The sequence below is a fragment of the Bombus bifarius genome, unplaced genomic scaffold (assembly GCF_011952205.1).
Source record: "Bombus bifarius isolate JDL3187 unplaced genomic scaffold, Bbif_JDL3187 scf7180000007978, whole genome shotgun sequence".
In the NCBI taxonomy this organism is placed as follows: domain Eukaryota; kingdom Metazoa; phylum Arthropoda; class Insecta; order Hymenoptera; family Apidae; genus Bombus; species Bombus bifarius.
This window is the reverse complement of record NW_022884363.1, coordinates 2692124-2704380: the sequence shown is the minus strand read 5'-3', so window position 1 is coordinate 2704380 and position 12257 is coordinate 2692124. Positions and strand designations below refer to the sequence as shown.

Genomic DNA, 12257 nt, shown 5'->3' with positions numbered 1-12257 from the left:
TTGACAGCTGATAACTTAATATAATCGCAACTTATTTTTAACTATATGACGAAAAAAATTTATAACATCATAAGAAAGAAATACAGGCATGTGAAAATAAATTCTAAAATCTAAATCTTCTTAAACTTATCTAGCGTTTTCGCATTGTATTCCATCTTTTCATACGATGTATTGATTATTAGTGGTTCTAATAGCTAACCACAATTGTGATATTTTATCAAATTACAGTCACTTACGTTGTTACATTATTACTATTATTTGAATCTAACTTATTTAGAAACATTTTTCAAAACAATCATTTGATTCGATCAATGTTGAGGTTAAATTAGTTAATACAGAAATTTTTAATATTGAAGAGAAAAGATTAAAAATGATATCAGGATTTATCTTGTAATAATCGATAATGTAATCTATATCTTCAATATCTCGATTCTCAACTCGATTCATACCGATATCAGGCGCTTAGGAATATTTAAATCACAGCATGTATAATGCAGCACACTCTGCACGTTTATTGTATACGCGAAGAGATACGAGAAATCCATAAGCATAAGCTATGAAACGTATCGCTGTTCATAATACATCGAAATTCATACATATTCCTTGCATAGTAGAGCAAAGAGAGTCAAGTGGCTCCTATATTGCACGGTCTGCTCGAATAGATCGTTTCAATTTACGAGAATATCACGAAGCTTCTCTTATTCAACACGTCAGGGCACAATTGGGATCTTGGATAGGGTTAGAGACAGCAAACAATGTCATCGAGCGTTTAATCGAAGGGTGTGCAGAACAGGAGAAGTGTTTTCTCTTCGATATTTACCTCGAGCGGAACAATTCGTCGGAGCGAACTGTACATACGTCTTACGAGGAAGATGGAATTGCGTGTTAGTACGTTGGGATTGGCCGTGGCGCCACCCGCCAACCCACTCCGCGAAGACTTTCAGTCGAGCTCGAACCTTCGTCGGGTGTGGAGTGTGTGTTGTATCGTTGTGTGTCAGTGTTCAGATTATTCACTGAAAATTAAGGTAAGAGAACTTTTTCACTTAATAGCTACCTAAATACATAACAACGATACGTATCCTTTGGATTTATTCGACGATCATAACCGGTATACGGAGCCGGCGAATAAGTCGCGTGAAAAGCCTTTAACCATGTCCTTGTTCTCATTGTTAGCCGATGTTGCATGGAAACGAAAAGATTGGTGTGGTGTGCGATCGAGTTTCAATAATTTCTTTCCAAGCTCATGTTTGAAATACGTACCGGGTCTAAGTAACCGTCGGCGTTCTAACGAAAGCAACAACAAGAGACAGCGCCTCTTCTACGAGAGACAGAGAGAGAACGTGGTGGCGCTCAGAGCTGTCTTCGTGTGTACTCTCGGGATCGATACACAGTACACACTTGGCGCGACGTTCGTGTAAGGTTACGGTTTGTACGGGATCGCATGCGGGTGTGTATAGCAGCCTCTTTCCACGCTTGTCTCTCGCGGCGTCGTCGTTCCGTTGTATTACGTGTCTCCTCTTTACGTGCATGTTCCCTAACAACGAGGGTGGACTTTTGGTCTAGCTACGAGACAAAATTCAAAGAAATCGAGAAGTATACGCGCCGTACTATGCGGGCACCTCGTGAAACGCACCCTCTCTCAAGGCTATCGTGCCGGCAACCGATCCTGAAAAGAAACGCATGAAAATGACAAGTAAGTGCTACGAATATATTCAAAGGGAAGATTCGGTGTTTGGCATTTCACGCACTGCGAATTACAATAATGAGACTTGTTGTTCACTTTTCTTTATATGAATACATTACATAGAAAATGTTACCGGTTACCTTGACCACTATTGCTTGGCTTAAAAGACGGAAAGATAATCTCGCTAAAGTAAAATTAGCCTTGTCTTATAATATCAAGTCATGCTTGTGATGGATTATGGTCGAAGCATCCGAACAAGAAGCATTTTCATTCTAATTTCTTCTCTGAGTTTATAAACTTCAAGATTATTAGGTATTTCTGAAATCTTAGTGATTTTATAAAAGTTACGAAAAACCTATTAATATACTTATACCTATTATACACATATTACGACTGTTCTTTCGTGGACACGATTTAAACTAAGTTCATTGTCACTTTGGAAGAGTTAACGAAAAATAACATTTTACTTTGAATTCGTTACTTTGAAATATAAGTTATATATTAGATTTGCCGTACAAAATATCCACGATCCACTAACCGGCAAAAGTCTATTTAGATTGAACGACAAGCATAGGTTTATTTCGACTGTCAGTCAGTTCGCATAAAAACAATTCCACTCATGATACACCTCTTAACCTCAATAGAAAAATAATATTAAACGTAGCGTGACAACGCGCAATAACGCGAAGCAAATTCTTCTTTCACCGCGCTATATAACCTGCACGCTACTGTATTTCCAATATTTCCAGTTGAATTTTTAACAAGAATATTCTCTTTTTCCTTGTAAGAGGAAGTCAAAGGTGAACAAGGAGTTAAAAGCACACATAGCTGTCGCTCGTCTCGCATCGAATCCGACATTTTTTCGTGTGTTCTCTTGAAAGTCGGCATGGTGACCGACAGCAGGATAATCATAATACGCTGGACAGATTGTGGGAACCGAAGAATCGCAGTGCGCGCAATCGTCTCAGATTAGGATAGGATTCGCTGAGTCAGTGACTTTTTACGTAATGAGAAATTGTTAATATTCTAACCTATTTATCGGCTGAACAATCAATCGTATTTACTAGCGACTAACCTGCATAGATACATCAATGTTTTAGGAAAATTCCTCCGTGTGTAGTTCTTACTTTTGTCTTGTACGTTTCTGACTGCTATGCACATACTTAATTACAATTAATTATTCAAGTTCGAACGTTAACCTTTTGTCTAACGATTTCCCAGTAATTATTTTTACTAAGAGAAAATATCTTTTCCATCTTTGACTATTCATGTCATCTACGATTATTATTTAAATTGCTCCAGTAGTTGTCTTTAACGAGCCTTATCTGTTGCATGAACCATCTGTGAAGCATCCTTTGACTATGACTCACCTTCATCTATGACTTTACTATATTCATGCGTGTTAATGTATAACCTATATGTATATATAAAGTGATCCTACAGGAACTCTGGTCGTGTACTTTTCTTTGTTCCAAAGCATCTGCTAATAGTACCAAAAAGATAGCAGAATAATAATATTCAATTCGTGATCTTCTACAGAAATTTGATGGATTTGCAATGGTGGTTTTGTGATACAATACCTTTTTTGTAAAGTACAAACGTATATTGATAAAGGCTTGCTTTTTTCTTTATTTTGATTTTTTTAATGCAAGCTTTATATTTCACTTAATAATCGTAGTGGTAGGAAGCTTCGTAAAGACTATTGAGGAGTTTTATAAGCAATAAAAACGACACGAGGCGTATTGAGAACTGTAAAGCAAGTACAGGTGTTATTCGCGCGTTTTTTTCGTTGCTAGGGCAACCCAGATCGCACGACGTTACTAACCTTAATGCTTCTTACGGCACGAACGTGATGAATTGTGGAATCGCGATTAATCGATTTGTAATAAGAGTTACGCTGTTAAAACGACTGAAAGTCGTTCAAATCGATACATCGAAACGAAGAACTAAACACGAAATATGTATATACAATGTACGTATACTTCGATAGTCACGGCTTTCACGCGAAATTTTATCCTTGTATGTACGTACTCGACAAGATAGGTTAGTAAACAGCGGAAAAAATCAAAACAGGTGTGTGTAAACTGTGTACACTACATTAGTAACATGCTGGCACTTCGGACTCGTTGTTTCTTGCTAGTTTTTATTTTTTTTCAGTGATTTAAAACCAACAGAACGCCTGTGTGTCAACAGAGAATTTGCGTTTCACGTAACGTTGCTACGCAGCAAAACTCTAGTTCGCTTTTGTTCGAGGTATGAGTTCTCTATCGAGATGTTCCGAATCAATAACAAACCAACTGAAAGTGGTGTCAATTTCAGTGAAACTAGAACACGACAGTATCATTTCGTTAAGCGGTGTGCATGGAAAGGTTAGTCCCGAAATATGCGGTTCATTCAAACTTACCGTGTTTTGCGGAAAATTTATATTTTCGACCGAAAACTAACTCTCGGCTGTCGTGTATAGTGATAAAAACAGTTATCTGGAAACAGAGGTACGTTTGTGTTAATGATAACCTCTTCGTTGAATCACGAGCAAAGATAATCAAGCGGCCGAGTAACGAATGAAATGTTAGGTTATCTCGTAAAGATGTATCTTCACTGGTACTCGCGAATAGTTTGTCGTCTGTCATTTGTTTGCGTATTATCTGCAAACACATATATTCATGAAACATGGTATGACATAGAATGGACACAAAATGTTTGCGAGTATCTTGCCAGTACTGTTCGTGAACTGTTCACGAACTGGTTCGCCGTTGAGCACGCGTCTTAACCTATTAAGGATCAAGAAACAGTTTATCACAATGTTATAAGTATGAATTTCTTGAATTTCTTCATTGGGAAAATTAGAGAATGTAAGTAGAAGGAATAGTGACAAAAAGAATATTGATCGAATCCACTCTTCCTTCTTCTTAGTCACAAAGATATTAAGCGTTAACGCTATGTTATTCCTTAATGCGGTTTTTCTGAGATTTGTATTTAAAACCATGAAGGCCATCAGGATGATAAAATAATCCAGTCATCTCGTCTATTTTATTTGAAATTAAGATAATTGAGATACTGTTAAACACATCCGATGACCAATCGTTTTGATCGTTTAACGATTTTATTTCATGTACCCAACTAAATGTAATGCTTTAGATTTTCATAGTTAATGTTATAATACTATGCGGTAATCCATCCCTTACGCTTTAATAAGCACTTGTTAACACGATGTTAAATATGAATATGCGGGTTAGTTTATGAATAGGTACTTGTATTCTGCGTATCGTATTAAATTCACTCTTCGTTGAATAGGTTCCATGTATTGTAATTCTTGCGACATTAATTTCAGGATATATTGATGTACGATGTCTACTCTTCGCTTAATAATCGAAACAATCGATAATCAGTTGTAGAATGAGAAAATGGAGACTAAGGAACAAAGTAAGAAAACATCGTCAGAACGTTTAAATGTCGTCGCACCAGATTTCTAACTCGGTGGAAATAATTGGGCCAATCAATAGTTACGACTACCCTTAGTACACGCTTCGCTTCTAATGAACTCAAATCACGCGCGAAGTCATCATAACGCGCTCAATTCGTAGTCGATAAACGAGCTATGAATTATATTATGTTCTATCTACATGTATAATTTGTATCATACAGATGGCTATCGTTGTAACGTATCGGCATATAATTCGTCGTCTTTGTGAACTCTTAAGACGGAGTAATCTATACATAAAACAGTAGAAGGGTTGTGTCCGTACGTCGAATAAAAAAAAATAAATCAGTGAACCAGGAACGGCCCGTAAGCTATGGAATCGAGAAAAGCTAATTTTTTGAACTTTCCTCTGTACTCGCATCACGTAGAAACGACTGAATGGATTTTGATGAGATTTTCTCTGTCGTATAGCCTAGTGACCACGAAAGATAACGGGGTGTGTTTCATCTGGATCCGTTTCGTGGAAGCTGAGAAATAGCCTGTCATCTGAGTTGTGTGTGCTGCCACGTTTCCTAAAAGTCAAGCAACGATGATTATTTTTCACGTCATGTAATTTAATATTTTTTACTACAGGGAATAACCCAATTGTTAGCATAAAAAAATATTAATTCGCTTGAAAATTGTTGCGTACATTAGTAGTCCACGCGAACGAAGTCGCGTGCAAAAGCTAATGATTGCGCTGAACAGGCTGCTTCCTATCGACACAATGGTATAGTAATAAACTAAAATAAAACAATGATCGGGTCGAGTCCTCGACGCTTGCACGCTCTTCGTTCCATCGATAATTCGCCTTCTTACCCTCGTACCTTCGTACCTCTGCCTTCTTAATGAAAATACTTCCGGTAGCTACCTATCGTAGACCACCGGATACGATCGGACACGTCAATCATATTTATTAACATACAATACACTATGACATACCTCTCGTTACGATTCGGAATCTCAAACATCCCATTGACATCTATCAACGATCCACGAAAGGAACCATCCACAGGAACTCATCCGTATAGAAAAGAAAGCAGAAACGCTTCATACTGAAATTCCCGGTGATTCATGATGCCCGTGAAAGGCTCGTCGCAGTGTGCGAGCCTCTCCACGAGGAGCAGGCTCTCCAGAGACGAGGAGATTTTCGCGTGACACGCGACCACGTTCTCTCAGAGCACGCGTGTTTCGCGGTTGAATCGAACGGAAGCGTTATTGAATCGGCAATACGGCCGAGTGGCTCATTGGAATGCAGTGATGCATCGCTATATACATATACGTGAAGCTGGCGGGTGCCGGTGGCCGATGTGTATAGCGCATCTTCGGGCTTAAACAAACGATCGGTATGCAAGGTGAGAGGCCGACCTATTCAGGCCTCGACAGAATGCAGAAAAAGCCGACGTTTCCAGACAAAAGGTATCGGCACTAGGTTCTGACCGAGTGGAAGTCTTCCTGGAGCCCGTTATTCGCTTGTCGGCCTGCTTCTTCAGCCTTGAAAACGTGCCGGGGAATCTGAAACCCTCATCCGTACGGGAGAATTCGTTCTGTTCTGGACAAAACGTGTTACGCACGTGCTTCTTCTACTGGAAGATGTTGTTTCAACGAATGGAAAAGCAAAAGAGAACGAGTTAGGCTCTAGGGTTGCATTGGAAAAATAATCGCGCTTCGATGTATATCGGATGTTTGATATATTGACAAAATTCTCGATTATCGACGAGTAGTCAGTTGTTCGAGCTTGTTATGCTTCCAACAACCTGCACTGACTGGAAAAAATCCTGGACACGAATTTCTCGTGTGGTTGGTCTTATGGCTGCTCCGAGTTAGACATGGGTGGGCTCCGAGGCTGCATCACTATTTTTGGAGTACTCGAAGTTGACTACATAGATACTTGTGATTTCTTTATAATTACCATGTTATGTGGTATTAATAATCGTTGCGTTCATGTTGGTTTATGATGAAAATTAGAAAGTGTTGAAGTGGTCACCACTTCTAAGAAAACTCTACATCTGGTCTTTTTTAGTTTTCTCAAGCACTGAAGCCATCGACAGCGTGTAGACAAAAGACTGCGACAAAGACAGACCATAAACGGTAGACAGGCGACGTTGGCTTCGGGGTTTTTAGTTATTGGGTAACACAGCTAGCGAGCGGATCTGAACCAGCTTAAATAGTATTCTTACTTACAATTACACTTCTATTTAAATATATTTTCTGCCTTAAAATTTATCCACGAGTTTTCTCTGTTTACACATCGAATAACCTCAACAGAATGGAAGAAAAACGAGGAAATATTGGTATGGAAAAAGATATTCTATGTAATGTGACATAATCTTCTGGTATAAAACGATATGATATGGTAAAACGATTCGATAGATGATATGGTAAATACGTATATCGAATTTGAGAGAAAATTAAGCAATATCGAGCGGAAATGGTCTGTACAAACTCCAAAAATCACTTTCGTAGAGTGAAGTAAGTGGGGACTGGTCGGGAAACAGCTCACCAGATAACTTCTTTCGAAGCTTTCTCTTCGGCTTATCGGACAACTACGAGGCAATAACCGAAGCCGAACGAAATTACGTAAACGTTTTCGAATTTAGAACTGGATAACGACTAATCCCGAAGGAATAAAGAGTTTCTAGTGCTGTTAATCTAGCACGGAGGAAAAACGCCGAGGGCGAAACTCGGCGTACTGCGACAAAAGGAACTTCTTTCTAGGCTGCTCACGGGAAGGAAAATATATGAACAGGGCAGTGACAAAAAACCTGCCTTATGTAGCTGCTCCTATATCCTCTTGGATTCTTTCGCGAAATTTCTCACCGAACGAATTTAATTTCGAATCGCGCTCGTCCAATTATCAGGCTCGATTCATTAAATTGCCATTGTAGGCTGCAAAGAAGCTCGTAATCGTCCGTGCGATAGAAGTTTCTAATACGCGACTTTTTCAATAACTTGTCGATTCGCTAACGTTTATCGATCGATACATTTTCGAGTAAGAAAGATTCAGGTCGGCGCGCAGAGTGGTATCACGATAAAATTTTAATCAAGCGGTCCAAGCGATTCAAACTGAACTTTATTCTTGCCGATTTTCCCATTTCACCCGTAACGTTGGTAACAAAACGCGAGTAGTGTGAAGTCAACCTGTAAGCTCGAAGAAACGTGAAAAGCGGCGCCGGGTAGCTGAAAGCGCTGTTATAATCATTTAGATATAAAGAACGGTCCGGAAGGAGCAACTTTCAGCCGGTTTCCGTCGCAAATTATCTTTGAATTAACATCGCGAAATATAGTTCTCCGCGGCGACGAAGACGACGACGACGACGACGACGTTCCTTTTCAGAGGTTGAATTTTCCGTGCAAACGCTTCGGGCCTCGTTGCACGAAGTTACCTAGAGTATTGCGAGATCGAGACGAGAGGAAGCGAGAAGAGAAGCAGGCTCAGGGCAGGGACTTTTTAACAGTAGAATTGCAAAGCAAACTATGTAGAAGCGCCTCGGGTATAGCATCTTCGTCTCTCTCGTTCTTTTTATCTTTCGCGTGGCTTGATGAAAAGAAAAATTACCCGGCCAGAAAGAGAGCACAAATAAATTATCCCTCGGATACGGCAGTTGTCCGCCGCCTTCGACACGTTACGCTAATTATTCGAGTAACTTGAGATTGAACAACGCCGTTTATTAACGCGCCTCTTCCTCTATCTGGTTAGAGGATCGTTCGAATGAATATGCAAGCGATTAATCGAGATAGGAAGCGCGTCCAGCCGATTCAAGCGGCATTTTCAAATGTAGCGAGAATTTGCGTTGTCAGAGACAAGTTGGTGATTGTTTCGCGAAAGTGAGACAGCATCAGAGTTAGGTTTATTTCGGTCGATTTGGTTAATCGTTTTGGAAGTTTCAATGAGAAGCGACCGATTCGATGATCGTCTACGATTGTCCATCCGTAGATGTCTCTATGGGTTTATAATTGGAAGTTTGTTTGCTTCTAAAACAACTATCGGAATGAGTCGTATCTTACCTCTGGCTGATCTGAAACCCGCTATAAACGAATTCCTCGGTAGCAGTATAACGATACAAAGACGAAACGATGAAATACAATAGCACAGTAACTGCAAAACGTATTTGTACGCTTGCTTACAGTTCCCAGCGAAGTGCATCGTACGTAATTCGTTTCCTACATCTTTTACGAGGGAAACACTGGAAGAATATTCGTACATTCGTTGCAAGGAACGTTAGGAAAAAATTGCGAGGTTATTTTCTGGAGGGAGAAACGAGGCGGTCGCGTATCGGTGAGTGCATTTTAAAAGTTGCACTGGATCGGTGAACTGGGTAGCGCGAAAAGGGTCGCTAAAGGGAAACTTTTATAATTAAAAACGAGCCAGAAAAAGTAGCGTAAACAGCGTTATAGCCTGGTCCCGGAATGCGTACGATCCCCGTGCATCTAGCAACAAATGTCCGACGTGAAACGTAATGGACGCTGAGGAAAGTACATAATTACCATAAAACGCGTGTAATATTAAACCTAAAGCGTTGGATTTCTTTTTACGAATAAACGAACGTCAGGTTGTTCGTCTCCTCTGGCTGGTGTCCTAAAATTTTTCCTCCACGAAGATTACCGTCGTTTCGACCGTGAAAAGACAAGTGAAACAGCCTAATACGATTTTTACTGTATTACGTAATAACGCGCAAGGGAAATACAATATGCAAGTACAGGATCGCAAAGAGTTAACTATCGTTAGCGACGATGACCGTAAGTCATGTGGCATCGACCTTCTGAATGACCGCTCGATAGCTATAGGGCAGCCAAAGCGGTATCGATCGAGCAATTATTTGTTATTCTTTCGATACTTTTATCTTCATTTGCCATTATTCTTTTGTGTTATATTCCGAACGGTTTACTCTTACGTATTCGCGTTCTTATTTTTATTCGATAAAGACGAATGACTAATAATCAAGGGATTTGGAACGGTCATTCTGCGACAACGGTGATTCATCGAAGCGATGGTTCATCGGTCAACTTAATCCACTTTGACTTTATAATGTCGAGTCAATATTCTTTGTATTATTCGAGTACGTTATATCAGGGTACTATTTTTCAATCGTAAAGTGACGTTAATATCAGAAAATCTCCTGCGATCTCCGTACCATAAAACTACCTTCCAATATCGAAAACATCGAACCCGGGTAAAAAAGATATCGATCGAGCTATTATGGAATTGTATAAAAAGCAGCGTATCCTATCACGAAGAACGTGAAATTCCAATGGGAGAATGGAAAATCGAATCGAACGAGCCGCTCGTAGAAAGCACGGTAATCGAAAGGCACCGGAAACCACGCGGAAAGGAAAGGTTGACCAAAGAAAAATTTCCCAAGCATCTGGTCGACAGTACTGTTTATTCGGTCACATGGTGCATTCGGCTTTGGGAACGTTGTAAATCGTCGCGTTTACCACGAGAAGACACACGATGTGGCATCTGGTCGAAAAATCGCGTCCCTGCTCCACCTTCTACCCAGCCCAATCCGCCTTCGTCGCATGTGCTTTTTCTTCCTTCTTTTCCCCCTGCAACAGTAAATCCGTCTCGCTTCTTAAAGTCCTTCTCTAGGATTTAAACTGGCCAACTTCCGGCTAATGTGCTCGCGGCAATATTTACCTAGTACCTTGCCGTGAATTTATCACTGTGGCGTGCAAGATACGGCAGAGACTCTCGCGATTTTTTATCTGTCGCGACTTAAATTGTTCGAATTGGATTCGTGCACGGTCTCTTCCAGCTCGACTTTCAATTACATATCCGAGGAATGGTGCTAGAGAGAGACCAAGCACGGGCAAACGGCGGAGTCTCGTTAACTCGTGTTCGTCGCTGTAAGAAATATACACGATACGTGAGTTCGTGGGTGTTCGTTGGAAGAAAGATTAATAATTATGGCGCAAATAGTATTAATCGGTTGCTGTTTCCCGAGGATTGCCAAGCCTTGATAGAAACTATTCGCAGACGTGGTCGACGCGTAAGATAGATAGAACGGAGGAGCTCGTTTATCTTTACCGGAGACGATCTTTTTAAATTTATGACGAGGAAAATTGCAAAATGGTCGCTTGGTAATGCATCAATGGCACCGATTGCCTATTTGGAATTTCATAAAACGCCTTTGGCATGATATAGGGCACACTTTGGAACAGCCATGCATAGGAATTAAGGGACGTGAAAAATGAAACTGCAACACATTTTATGTAATCCCCTTGTATCCTCATAGGCACTCGATTTCCTTTGTCATTAAAATTTCAATTATATACTTTCTTCGACATCGCATATTCCGACCAATATTTCTTATCGCTTTCTCTTCCCAACGATACGTATAATAATTAGACCGGATGTTAAACTGGATCGAGTAATAATTAATTAGTGTTATAATTGGAAGGTTTCTAGTATTCTAGCCTGCTTCGAATAGAATTTGACACCAATGGGTATCGATCTACATCGGATTAATCCATCGTTTCGGAATCCGCGATTTTCATCGATACTTGGTTCCAGGAACTGGCTGGCATTCCCATCGACCAACTGGATTCGGTATTTGCATTCCGTAACCATTCCTTGAACGACGTTATTGGTTCCTCGAAGCTCGACGGCAGAGCCAGGATAATACGAAGAACTGAAAGAGATCCTTAGCTGACTGATTCCTTCTCCGGAATGGAGAAGTGCCTTTGAAGATTTAAAACAGTCAAGCTTCGTTCTTCCTTTCTACCTTTGGCTTCCACTTTCTTCTAGCTCCACTTTGTCAACGAGCTAGGAAAAATTAATGCCCTCGTAATACTTATGTTCATTCGGTATTAAAGGGAACGTTATTAAACGAATGTTTGAATAACGATCGCAATTCCTCAGAATTAAAGATATTCGCAGAGCGAAACGTGCGCGTCCGGTGATTTTGCGTAGCAGTCGACATCAAGAAGAAATTAAGAAGCAAAATGACGAACATCGGCATTGGATAATTTTAATTAACCCTTTGCACTCGAGAACTTTTTCGGTCGGGCGTACCAGCTACCCCGTATGATTTAGCGTATACGTGATGCGTGTCTTACAGTTAGCGTAAATTGATTTTATATACAAATTAACTTACAAGAACATTATAT

General features: G+C 40.1%; 1 protein-coding gene across 4 annotated transcripts in view; it reads left to right on the top strand.

Annotated features, from left to right (window-relative positions):
- The first annotated feature begins 686 nt into the window (after nt 1-686).
- Nucleotides 687-12257, top strand: part of LOC117204572 (protein tweety) — a 42025-nt gene continuing 30454 nt past the window's right edge. Inside the window, exon 1 of one of the 4 annotated variants that reach the window (XM_033442107.1) lies at nt 687-1025. The gene's annotated coding sequence lies outside the window, so the exon portion shown is untranslated. Of the gene's footprint in view, nt 1026-1115; nt 1694-12257 lie in introns of those variants that run through there. The other 3 variants (XM_033442106.1, XM_033442104.1, XM_033442105.1) reach the window with 3 other exon arrangements.